This window comes from Arvicanthis niloticus, chromosome 20, assembly GCF_011762505.2.
Source record: "Arvicanthis niloticus isolate mArvNil1 chromosome 20, mArvNil1.pat.X, whole genome shotgun sequence".
NCBI classification, from domain to species: domain Eukaryota; kingdom Metazoa; phylum Chordata; class Mammalia; order Rodentia; family Muridae; genus Arvicanthis; species Arvicanthis niloticus.
The window spans coordinates 15320059-15332884 of record NC_047677.1 but is presented as its reverse complement, the minus strand read 5'-3'; the positions used below and the strand labels follow the sequence as shown (position 1 = coordinate 15332884).

Genomic DNA, 12826 nt, shown 5'->3' with positions numbered 1-12826 from the left:
GTTCTTGCAGAGTAGGGTGGTCACAAATCCCGGATGAGCCCCCACATGAAGACCCCCAAATTAGGGAGACCCTTACTCAAGCCTCGGGATATTGCGGCCACCCAAGAACTCTCGCAAGACACCGTACCTGGATGCAAACGGCAGAGGTTTATTAGGGAAATAGGCCGGCGGTCAAACCCCAAGCTCTCTCACAAGAGCAAGCAAGGTTTGGCCCTGAGTGATGGGTACTGAGGTCTTTTAAAGAGCAAAACCACAAACCAGGGGAGTGGGGAGGGAGTAAGAGGTTGCCAAGGATACATAACATGAGAATAGTGATACATTCCAAAGAAACCCACCCTAAAAGGTTAATGGCCATGGAAATTACCCAGTACAATCATTTTCTCAAAAATGTGGTTTCACCAAGTCACTGCCCTACCTTGTCATTTATCAACTATTTATTCTCACTAGCTCCAGCTGTAAAGCCACAGTCCTGTCATTGTGTTTTTACCACCTGAATGACTTTCACTCCTTACAGCCAGTTCCTGGAACTGGCCTGGCTTGTTTCAGAGAAAGTTTTCCATGTCCCTAAAAGAACTTAAAAGGCATCTATAAATGTATATATTCTATAAAAATGATTTTTATAATTTTTCATTCTTCAGCCAGACCCTCTGGACCCAGATGTGCAGGGGACAATGAATGAAGCTCTCAAAGATACAAGCTCTCTAGTCCAGCCTCAGAAACCTTCCAAGCTCTGGGAAGTTACAGATTGAGCAGAAACCCACATCGGAGCAAGACCACTTCTCTTTCCACAGCCAAGTAATAGCTGAAGGTCTCTGTCAGCAACCCTGTCCTCTTTCCCCCTGGCCTGAGGCTGGTGGCTGCACACTAAATTGCCAGTCCAATCTGCCTTTCAGAAAAGTAATTACCGCAATTCAAATGAGATGACCCATAATTGCAAATCATCTGTAAATGTACTCTCTGCCTCAGTCTTGGAAATAATATATCTAAATTTGTCGAAGAGTTAATGGGGTTAGGGGCAATAATGGAGACCCGTATTCTGATAAGTGTTAGTTTTTTCAAAGCATTGTTGAAGTGTAAAATTACGTATTTGTTCGGAATCAATTTATATGCGACAGACAAATCACTTCAGGTGTGTGTGTGCCTGTGGAGGGCAGGGGGAGTCTTCAGAGAGGAGTGGGGCCTCATGAGCCCCTCCCCTCTCCATGACAGGGTGTTGGTGGCCCTGATTTTATGCAAGCCTTCGCCTACAGAGCCGCTGTCATGGAGACTCAAGCAAGCCAAGTGAACAGCCGTGACCAAGCCAAGAACTCCCATCCCCTTGGGGCACAGCCAGAGTTTCTCTCCCTTTTTCCCCCTTCCACCACAGGCCAATCCAGCCCGTATGCCCCCATAGCCTGACATAGCCCAAGAGCCAGAGAACCAGAGGAGCTAGCTCCAGCTCCCCCAGGACCTCAGACTGCACTCCCCCCACCCCCGAAGTGAGGTCCCGTGGCAAACACGAATCAGCAGTGTCTGCTTCAGCAAAACATTCCTCCATGTGTTTCCTTTAGCAAAATATCATTTCAGCTTTATGTCTTATAAAACATCATTTGACATGATTGACTTTCTAAAGAAACAGAAATTTCCACTTCAGGACAGTTGTACAAAGATGGGTTGCAGAGAGAAAACAAGCTAGACACAAGTAACCCAGAATGAGTCAGAGAATGAGAAGGAGCCAGAAGATTAGAACAGATTGCTAGAGTTAGTTTGAAGCCATGCAGAGCAATTCAGCAGAAGCTGAGAGAAGCCAGTTTGAATCAGTTAGCTTGGAAAGGAGTTTAAGCCAGAACAATTGAGTTAAACCAGCCAACAGAGTTCAGGAAAAAAAAAAAAAAAAAACTAGAAAGGTTGAACGTATTCAGCAGAAGTCTCAGAGACTGAAAACATTCTAAGCCTAAATTAGATTGCATGGAGACTAGAAGCTTCCAGGATTAGGCCTAGGTTAGCAGATGGGGGGCATTGAGCCTCAGAGATGTTAGTTACTTCAGGCAAGTCAAAGATACTTTTATAATCCTTTAAGTTTTATTGGGGTTACTGCGATGGTTTGTATATGCTCAACCCAGGGAGTGGCATTATTAGAAGGTTTGGCCCTGTTGGAGTAGGTGTGTCACTGTGGGCATGGGCTTTAAGACCCTCATTCTAGCTGCCTAGAAGCCAGTACTCTGCTAACAGCCTTCAGATGAAGATGTAGAACTCTCAGCTTCTCCTGCACCATGCCTGCCTGGGTGCTGCCATGCTCCCTGCCTTGATGATAATGGACTGAACCTCTGAACCTGCAAGCCAGCCCCAATTAAATGTTGTCTCTATAAGACTTGCATTGGTTATGGTGTCTGTTCACAGCAGTAAGACCCTAAGACAGTTACTTACAAGAATATGGGAGAAGTGTTACCTACAGGAGCAGAAATGACTCAAAGACAGCTGTATCACAAAAGCCCATCCCAGCATGGTGAGCATGGGTGACAGCTCACAAAAGCTGGGAACCTGGGGCACATTGCACAACTTGAGCTCAACAGGTCGGAGAGTGGCCTTTTCCAAGTGACTCAGTTGGTCTAAACACCTTCCAGTTGGCTAGTTTTCTCTTTGAATCTTGTCCTGTCTAAGAAGGACTCACAGCTTTTATTGCTTACTATGACAGGGAGGGGCCTAGTGAATCTGGTCAGTTTCAGGGATTTCCTGAAGCTATTAAGTGTTGTTTACTTTCCTGTTTAAAGAGCTTCCCAGCAGGATTGAATGTTTCAATCTCAGAGGAAGCAGTTACACAACAGTAGGAGGCTGGCCAGCTTGATCTACATAGTAAATTCCAGGACAGTCAAGCTATATAGACCTCATAACAAACAAACACCATTATCTTTAGCCAGGATGCAATCCCAATACTCAGGAGGTGGAGTCAAGAGAATCAGGAGTTCAAGGCCAGCCTTAACTATATGAGACCTTGTCTCAAAAAGCAAAAACAAAACAAAATAAAAAACCAAACAATATAAAGGAAAGAAAATGAACCAAGACACATAGCACTTATTTAGCCAAAGGTGTAAAATCAACTGTGATAAGGACTCACTGCCCTGACAGAACTCTATTCTAATGTGCAGAAATGTGATGTTTGAGGTAGCCCAGTGTTAGCTTCCAGCCTTGAGCAGTCTGAACAGACCTGGTCTGCCACACAGGATCTTAACACCTAGGTGAATCCTGCTGCTTTGTTTATACCTGCAAGAACTTAGAAGAGACTACCTGCTGAGCCTGTTTTGCAGCTGAAACAAAGGATGGGTTTGGATTGGCTTTCCCTATAGATACAAGTGCTGAATATTCAACTTTGAGCCTTGTTCAGAAAACTTTGTCTTGGCTCCATGTTTCTCTCCCCGCCCCCCATCTCCTTTTCATTTCCAGCCCCCCTTTCTGGTGAACCCAGTTTGTCCATGGCCACAGGCGGCTACAGCCCAGGACAACTTTGCACCAGATAAACTTTGTATCTTCTTTGGAGTTTATGAAATACCAGACATATCTTATGTGTGTTCAGTTTCTGCCTTATGAATCCCCTGGTTTACAGGAGGGAAACGGAGCCACTGCTTGACCAGTCTGACGTGTTGGACACGCCAGTAGCTGAGCTGAGGCTCTGCGAAGTTCATCTGCTGAGCCTACACACATTTGCATTTGAAGTTCGACAAAAAAACCAAGAGTAAGTTTGCCACAATCAAGTCTCTTTGTCCGTGAATAGCCCTAATAAGTACTTATATTTTTTAAAAATACATACATATTGAATGAATTGAAGGGATCCAAAAAGGTCCAATTGCCTCAAAAATTCTCCCTTTACTAAATAGGCCTTAATAGCACTCACCTTTTTTTAACCCTGCATGATTGCCAGAAAGTCACTGCTCAACAGCAATTTCCAACCAGGAGAAGAAAGGTCTGCAGTGGACTCACTTTTCTTCCCCTGCAAACTTCTTCCTCCTAATCTACACACAGTGGTCTCCAAGACGCTATGGTTATATATTGTGATTCTAACCTTCGTATTGGATAGAGTTTGTGCCGAGCAGGGAAGAAAGGGATTTGGTCTTTGGGAAGAAATTCCTAATACTAGATCTATTTTTAAAAATAAAGTTTATGCAGCATATTTCCTACCATGCAGACTGGAAAATCCGAAGTGAACATGGAATATGGAGGGGAGTGTGGTGAGGTTTCAAAGAGAGAGAGAGAGAGAGAGAGAGAGAGAGAGAGAGAGAGAGAGAGAACCTACAGTGTCAGGGAAGGTATGCCCTGGCTTTGGCCATTATAAAAGAAAAAGAGATTTGGGGGTCCAGGGGAAGAAGAAAAAGAATCTCAGAAAAGCAGGCAGGCCATAGGGCAGATGCGCTGAGGGCAGCTGCACAGGGGTAGGGGCTCTGCAGGAGAATAAGTACATTATCTCTGAAAGGGGATAATTACTCCTCCCCTGATCTTAGCTTTTCAGGTGAATCAAATATCCTTCGAGGGAGACTCCTGGTCAGGTAGTTGACCCAGCTCACACAAGCTCGATCCCCCCCCCCCCCGAGTCTCACTACACAGTCTAGATTGTGGTCTTGAGCTCAGAAATCTGTCTGATTCCACATCCCAAGTGCCAGGATTAAAGGCCTGTGCCACCATATCTGGCTTTAAAAAAATGACTTATTTTGAATTACGTGTCTGTTTGCAGGTATGTGCACGTAAGATCAGGTCCCCATGGAAACCAGAAGAGGAGCTCAGAGCCCTCAGAGCTGCAGTGACCACAGTTGTGAGCCACGTGATGTGGGTGCTGGGAACAGAGCCTGTGTCCTCTGGGAAAGCTGCAAGGGCTCTTCACTCCTGGGCCATTTCTCCAGCCCTGTGTTTCCATTTTTATTGTGTCAGGGAGACAGGAAACAGGGTCTAAAGCTGATCCTGAGGGAGGGGCATCCATCCTCAATCTTCAAATCTTCTAAAGCACTCAGGAGTCAGAGGCAGGTGGATCTCAGTGAGTTTGAGGTCTCCATAGCAAATTTCAGGCCCATCATGTTTAGCTACCTAGTACTAACATCCTTTCATACAGATTCCAGACTACCTCGATGGAAGTCTACTGATCCTGAAAGACCCCCAAAGGGAGACCCCCACTCAAGTCTCAGGATGGTGCGCACCCAAGGACTCACGAGAGACCGGCTTGATGCAAGCACACGAGGCAGTTTAATATCAGAGCTCTGGGTCAGCACATATCTCACGTAGGAGACAGAGGAGCTGACCCAGAGGCTCAAAGGTTTAGGGTTTTCATAGGCAAGGGGCGGGGGAAGTGGGAGATTTTCACGTGGGTACACATGATTGGTTGCTTTACATTTTTGAACATCAGCAGGCTGTAGCGGGCCCAAAAGGGGGAAGGGTGGAAGAACACCAGATGGCCCATTACTCATTTGGACATATCTCTGTTCTTTTAAGGATGTCCTTGCACACTTTTTATCTTTCATGGCCAGCCAGTTCCTTGGATAATTCAACAGTCCTTTGTCCTGTAACTCCACACCCTCTGTGATTGCTGACAGGCATTTTTAACTATTTAGGTTAGGGAAAAGGAATCACAGAGCCCTGCTATTCTTATTAGTTTGGGCCTATTTTAAATTTTTTTCAATCTATTCTAGAGTCTTATGTATGAAGGCAAGAAGAGAGGTTAGAGAGTGGAGTCTAGGGTGGAGAGGCTTAAAATCAGCTTATGAGAAAAACCTGTTGGCCAGGCTGAGGCTGGTTAGCACTGGCCCAGCAGTCTAGAGTGTCTGAGGATGACCTGTGGCTCATTTTAAGATTAAAATACACTCGCCGGGCAGTGGTGGCGCACGCCTTTAATCCCAGCACTTGGGAGGCAGAGACAGGTGGATTTCTGAGTTCGAGGCCAGCCTGGTCTACAAAGTGAGTTCCAGGACAGCCAGGACTACACAGAGAAACCCTGTCTCGAAAAACCAAAAAAAAAAAAAAAAAAAAAAAAAAAAGATTAAAATACACACCTCTTGGTAGAGGTTTAAGATGCTGAGGGCACATGGGTAGCATGAGATTACAGGTAGTATTGCATTTAACAGACACGTATGACCAGCTCTGCAATATGCAACTAACCCACAAGGCTTGTGCTTTGTGACTCAGAAGCTCAGGGTTTTTTTTGTGCAGCATTTGAGATGCTAAACTTTCTTACTTCAGCACCCTGTTTCCATAAGCACCCACTAGGGGATTCTAGAATCCCCTATTCTGTGTGTGCACTCCAGTACCAGGGATTGAACCAAGGGCCTCATGCCCACTAGTCAGACACTCTGTCACTGAGATACCCGCCCCACACTGTAACCCAGCTGAGCACTAACTCTTAATAACGCACTTTTGCTTCAGGTATTTATTATTCATGACTTAGTCCAGTTCCTTTTTCTAGCTGGACATGGTGGTGCTTAACTTTAATCCCAGCACTCAGGAGTCAGAAGCAAGCGGATCTCAGTGAGTATGAGGTCTTCATAGCAAATTTCAGGTCAACCACAATTACACGGTGAGATCTTATCTCAAAAACAACCAAACCAAACCAAAAACAAAACAATTCCTTGTTCTGGTCAGAAGAAACTGGAACCTCTCTGGGGGTGCCCACTGAACCCTGATATCCAATACCTGTTGTTAGCATTCTGTCTCAGCTCCGCCCCACAGTTACCTGGCAACAGCCAGGTGTGCCTGACTCACTATAAAAGGAATTGCTTGCCCCCTCCTCTCTCTTGCTCTCTTGCTTTTGCCCTCTTGCTCTGCCTCTCTCCTCATTCCCCTTCCCCTCTCTCCATATGCTCATGGCCAACCTCTACTTCTCTATTCTCTCTCTCTCTCTCTCTCTTTCTCTCTCTCTCTCTTTCTTCCTTTCTCTGCCTCTACTACCCTCTTAACTTCCTTGCCCATGCCCTGAATAAACTCTATTCTATACTATACCAGGGGAAGGGATGCCTCAGCATGGGCCTGAGGAGGCATCCTCTTCCCCCATACCTGACTACACCTCCATAGAACATATTCCCCCTCTCTTTAAAAACACATCACCTGTCAATACCAGATCAGGTTTGTTTCCTCAAATATACGGAGTTTGGAGTCTCTGAAGACTGAGGACAAAGAAGGTACCTCAAGACAGTCAACAGAATCTTGACATTTGGCTCATATAAGATTTAATGCACATATAGCTATATGCAAACTTCTTCGCTGTAAAAGCAAGTCATCAGTTGAAACAACTGACACAGTCTTTAAAATATTATCAGACTTGTGCAAGGGAACCATCTCCCTCTGATAGTCTGAATGACCAAGTTAATTCTGAGGGTGGGCCATTTTTTTTTTCTTTTTTTTTTTTCTTCTAAAACAGAAAAAAAGAAAAATCAAATTCTTCATTCTTCTGCCAGGCTGGAATGGACAGAGCTGGAAAGAAGAGGATAGTTACACCCATCAGAACAGGAGATTTCAAGTGATCTGACTTTAATAGAGCAAGGGGGTAGAATTTAAGTTGGAAAAATAGCAGAAAACAAGAAGCAAATACTGTAACATTGGCTCTGTTGTTTGCATTTCTGTTGTTCTGCAAGTGGAAGGTCAGTGAGTGGCACCTGTTCCACATGCTGCCATAGATCTGAGGCAGGAACAGCTGTAACATCTGCCTGCTGCTGTTTCTGTCATCATGTGATAACCTTTACCATATTTGGAAATGTGGAATTTATGTTTGCTCAGGAGACAGAGTCTTACTACATAGACCAGGCTGGCCTCGAATTTGCAGAGATCCATCTGTCTCTAATTCCTGAGTGCTGGGATCAAAGGTATTCACTCACCACTATGCACTTTGTTGTTGTTTTCTGAGACAAAGCCTCACTATGTAGCCCTGTCCTGGAACTCACTATAGACCTGACTGGCAAGAGTCACAGAGATCCTGCTGCTGTGCTGGGATTAAAGGCATGCACCACCACCACCACTGCCCAGCTGCTATTTTTTTTTTAAATGTGAGTTTTATTTTGTTTTTCAAGACAGGGTTTTTCTGTGTAGCCCTGGCTGTCCAGGAACTCACTTTGTAGTCCAGGCTGGCCTTGAACTCACCTCCAAGAACTGGGAGTAAAGGTGGTGTGAGTTCTTTATAAAGACAAAATGCATGGAAATAGCATCATGTTCATTTGTTTAACAATCTCTATGTCCCAAGAAGTTAAATCATAATTAATAAAACATATTTTCAAGCTGTCAGGTGATATATAAAATATCCAAGTGTAGTAATGAATAATCATTGAATAACTGATAAGATTTTTATTGGTAAAAATCAAATTTCTAATTATAGTATTATTATAAGGCCAGAATTCTCCAGAGAAATAAAACTTAAAGGAGATAGATGATAGATAAATAGAGACATAGATGAGAGAGAGGTGATAAATGAGATACACACACACAGAGCCTGCAGAAGGAACCCTGTATACACACACACACACACACACACACACACACAGCCTGCAGAAGGAACCCTGTACACACACACACACACACAGCCTGCAGAAGGAACCCTGTACACACACATACACACACACACAGAGCCTGCAGAAGGAACGCTGTACACACACACAGCCTGCAGAAGGAGCCCTGTACACACACACACACACACACACACACACACACACACACACACACTATAAGGACTTGGCTGTCGTGACTGTAGACCCTGAGGTTCTAAGATATGAAGTCAGAAGATGGAGGTTTGATGTGTAGTTCCAGTCTGAGTTCAAAGGCCCGAGAATCCTGCTGGTATAAGCTGTGCTCAGAAGAGCCTGTGGCAGGCTCACCGGTTCAATGCCAGGTTGAATTCCCAGCATCTACATGGCAGCTTACAAGTGTCTGTGACTCTCGTTCCAGTGAATCAGACACCCTTTCCTGGCCTTTGCAGGCACTAGAAGCATGCCTGGTACAGAGACATATATCCAGACTAAGCACCCACCACGTCAAACAAGCAAACAAACAGGCAAAGAAATGGGTAGATAGATAAATAGATAAGTAAATAGATAAATAAATAAATAAGCACATAAACATGTAACTTTAATTTTTAAAAAAGGAATTCTTGCCGGGCGGTGGTGGCGCACGCCTTTAATCCCAGCACTTGGGAGGCAGAGGCAGGCGGATTTCTGAGTTCGAGGCCAGCCTGGTCTACAGAGTGAGTTCCAGGACAGCCAGGGCTACACAGAGAAACCCTGTCTCGAAAAACCAAAAAAAAAAAGGAATTCTTCCTGACTGGCTTCGTGGCTGGCAACTCTGGTTTTCTTGTCTTAAAACTTTGGAGTATTGACTCTTTAGGGATTCACCTTGGGTCTAGTGGATCTGAGTCCATTTTCCAGCCTCCTAAGGCACGTGACATACATGTACTATAGACATACAAGCAGGCAGAACACCCAAACACACAAAATGAAATAAAATAAAAAGAGTAACAGTGTGTGATGGTTTGTATAGGCTTAGTCCAGGGAGTGGCACTATTGAGAGGTGTTGACAGCCCAGAACTGAAGGGGTCGTGCAAAGGAGTTGAGGCATGGTACCATAAAGAGAGTCTATGAGAGGCTATTGGTGAGGCCTAGTTGTAGCAGAAGACCCCAGTGTATTGGAGATGATACCATGGGATGACCACTAAGAACAGCAGTGGCAGTGGAGTGGATCAACCTGACATTAGAGTGCTCAGAGCGCAGAGCTGGAGAGGAAGCCAGCCCTTTGGAGGAGCCCAGAAGATCATGTGTGGATCCCAGACATTGAAACAAGAAGTTGTAACATTGAAGCTGCCTTGGAGACCCCAAGATGTTAAAGATGCCAGAGCCGTGGATACCTGCCAAGGAAAGCTACTAACAGGGAGAGGAACCAGCCCAGAAGAAAGAAGTCTGTTGCAGTCACCAAAGATGAAAAGAGGAGTTGGAGATCTGAAGACTGCTTTGACATCAGACGTGGAGATGCAGAGTTTGGAGTTTGCCCAGCTGGTTTCCTGTTTTGATTCAGGGATTACAGTTAAGTGATTGGATGGATCTCAGAAGAGACTTTGAACTTTGGACTTTAACATTGTTGTTACTGCTATAGACTATAGAGACTTTGGAAGTTGGACAAAATATACTTTTTTTATTTTGCTATGTTTAGGTATGGCCCCCATAGACTCATGTGTTTGAACAAGCCTAGGGGGGCCAGAAAGTGGAATGTGGTGGTTTGAATATGCTTAGCCCAGAGAGTGGCACTATTAGGAGGTGTAAACTTGTTGGAGAAGGTGTGTCACTGTGGGTGTGGGCTTAAGAGCCTCACCCTAGCTCCCTGGAAGTCAGTATTCCACTAGCAGCCTTCAGATAAAGATGCTGAACTCTCAGCTCCTGCACCATGTCTGCCTAGATGCTGCCATGTTCCTGCCTTGATGATATTGGACTGACCCTCACAGCAGTTAAACCCTAACTATAAGACACAGGGTTTAGTCAGGTCATCCTACTGAGGTTTGCCATGTTCAGAGGCCTTAGGAGTTAGTTACAATGGGCCTTTTGTCATTGTTCAAGCTTTTGTATATGAAAGAATTAGGAAAATAAAATATGTTCCTTTGATCAATGTAAAAATCATGTACTGCTGGGCTGAAGAGATGGGTCAGCAGTTAAGAGTACTAACTAGTCTTCTAGAGGTCTTGAGTTTGAAGAAATCTCAGGCCTCAGCCTAAACATTAACTTCTCCAGAGACATGCTCCAGGAGAAGCGCATTCCAAAGACTTACACTTATTCCAGGAAGGGCCCAAGATAAGAGGATTAAAAGGTTAACAGGAAGCTGAGCCCTTAGCACAATAAACCTGGGTAAACAGGAGCTATGGTAAGATAGACTCAGCTAACACTCATTGTCATAAGATAATGTGCAAATATGAGTTCCCAAGAAACTGAGCAAGCATCAGAGTGGCCATTTGAGGTCGGCCTTTGTGGTTAGCATTGTCTAAGAGGTGACTGTAAGATTGCCCTCATAAACCCTGTGAAAACCATATAAAAACTGTTCTTCGCTTCAGCTCGGGGTTCCTCTAGCCTGCATGTGGGAGAACCCCAGTGCACTGGAATCAATAAATCTCTTGCTTTTGCATCGAACCCCCCCGTCAGTGAGTGTTTCTGTGGGAGTGCATCTTTCTGGTTTGGATCTTAGAGTCCAACAAGTTCAATTCCCAGCACCCATATGGTGGCCCACAACTGTCTATAACTGTAATTCCCACAGGATCCAATGCCCTCTCCTGGTGTGCATACATATATACAGATAAAATAGCCATATACATAAATATATCTTTTTGTTTGTTTTTCGAGTCAGGGTAGGGTTTCTCTGTGTAACAGTCCTGGCTGTCCTGGAACTCACTTTATAGACCAGGCCGGCCTCAAATTCAGAGATCTGCTTACCTCTGCCTTCTGAGTGCTGGGATTAAAGGTGTGTGCCACCACACCTGGCTTAAATCTTTAAAAAACCTCATTTAATGTAAATGGTACTAGGGTTTTGCAGTACATAAATTCAATGTAACAAGGTTATTGGTAACTTTTCTGTGGGTGTGATAAAACACCAGGACAGTTTTATGGAGAATCAGGAGAGCTGCCAGAGTAAGCTGTGCTCCAGTGGCAGGCTCACTGGGTCTTACAGAAGAGTTCATTTGGTTTATGTCTAGAGGGTTAGAGTTCATGATGGTGGATTGAAAGCATGGTGGGGCAGGAGCAGGAGAAGTCGGAGAGACATGCTTCCTCCGGGAGGCCACACATCCTAAACCTACCCAAACACCAGCACCAACTGGTAACCAAGTGTTCAAATAGCTGAGCCATGGGGGAGACATTCTCATTTAAACCAGCACAGTGAGTGCTTCATGTGTAAGGCGTGGTCGGGTACTTCTGGTAGCACAGTGAGTGCTTCATGTGTAAGATGTGGTCAGGTACCTCTGGTATACGAATGTACAGGGCAAGTGGAATGAGTTGCACTTTCTGACATTAGTAACAAGCAAGGTGGAGAGAAACATTGTGATGTAGGATAGTCGGCTGGATGTACATCTGCTTTTTTATAGACATCGCAAAAAGTAAACAGCTAGGAGAATTTGTTCCTTTGTTCGTTTCTTTATTTATTTTTATTTGTTTTTGAGACAGATTTGCCACATAGCCAAGCTGGCCTGGAACTCTCATAGTCCAGGTTGGCCTCAAGTTCATGATCGTTCTGGCTTAGTCTCTTGACTGATAAGATTATAGGTGTGAGCCACTATGCCTTAAGCATATTTAAACTTTTCCTTAGGGGATATATATATATATATATATATATATATATACACACACACACACACACACATATGTGTATATATACATATATATGTATATATATATATATATACATATGTGTGCATATACATATATATATGTATATATATACATATGTGTGCTTTGTCTGCATGTCTGTCTGTCTGTCTGTGTACCACATGTATGCCTGTGCTTGTGTAGATCAGGAAGGATGGCAGGTCCCAGGTCCCAGATGGCTGTGAGCCACTGTGTGGGTGCTGGAAGCCAAATTTGGGTCCTCTGTAAGAACAACAAGTATCTTAACCAGTCAGTAATCTCTCCAGGCCCCAGTAAAAGTTAAAAAAATAAAATTAAAAAAAAATTGCAGACATAGAGAACAAATAAGAAAAAATATCAGAAGGCAGAAAACAGATGGATTAGTAACAGAACAAAAAAAAATTGAATTCTAAACCTGTAACAAGGAGGAAAGCCACTGAACTACATTGTAGAATAGTCAAATGACTGCCCCCCATCCCCCACCTCCAAAGATAGGATATGGAGTCACTGGGAAAGTA

At 44.2% G+C, this 12826-nt stretch overlaps 1 long non-coding RNA gene across 3 annotated transcripts in view; it reads left to right on the top strand.

Moving 5' to 3' along the window:
* The window catches only part of LOC143435300 (uncharacterized), a 74288-nt gene extending 63186 nt beyond the window's left edge, over window positions 1–11102 (top strand). For 2 of the 3 annotated variants that reach the window (XR_013105466.1, XR_013105468.1), the window contains one exon: window positions 639–11102. This is a non-coding gene — a long non-coding RNA (uncharacterized LOC143435300). The remainder of the gene's footprint in view (window positions 1–638) is intronic. The other variant, XR_013105467.1, reaches the window with a different exon arrangement.
* Window positions 11103–12826: the final 1724 nt, after the last annotated feature.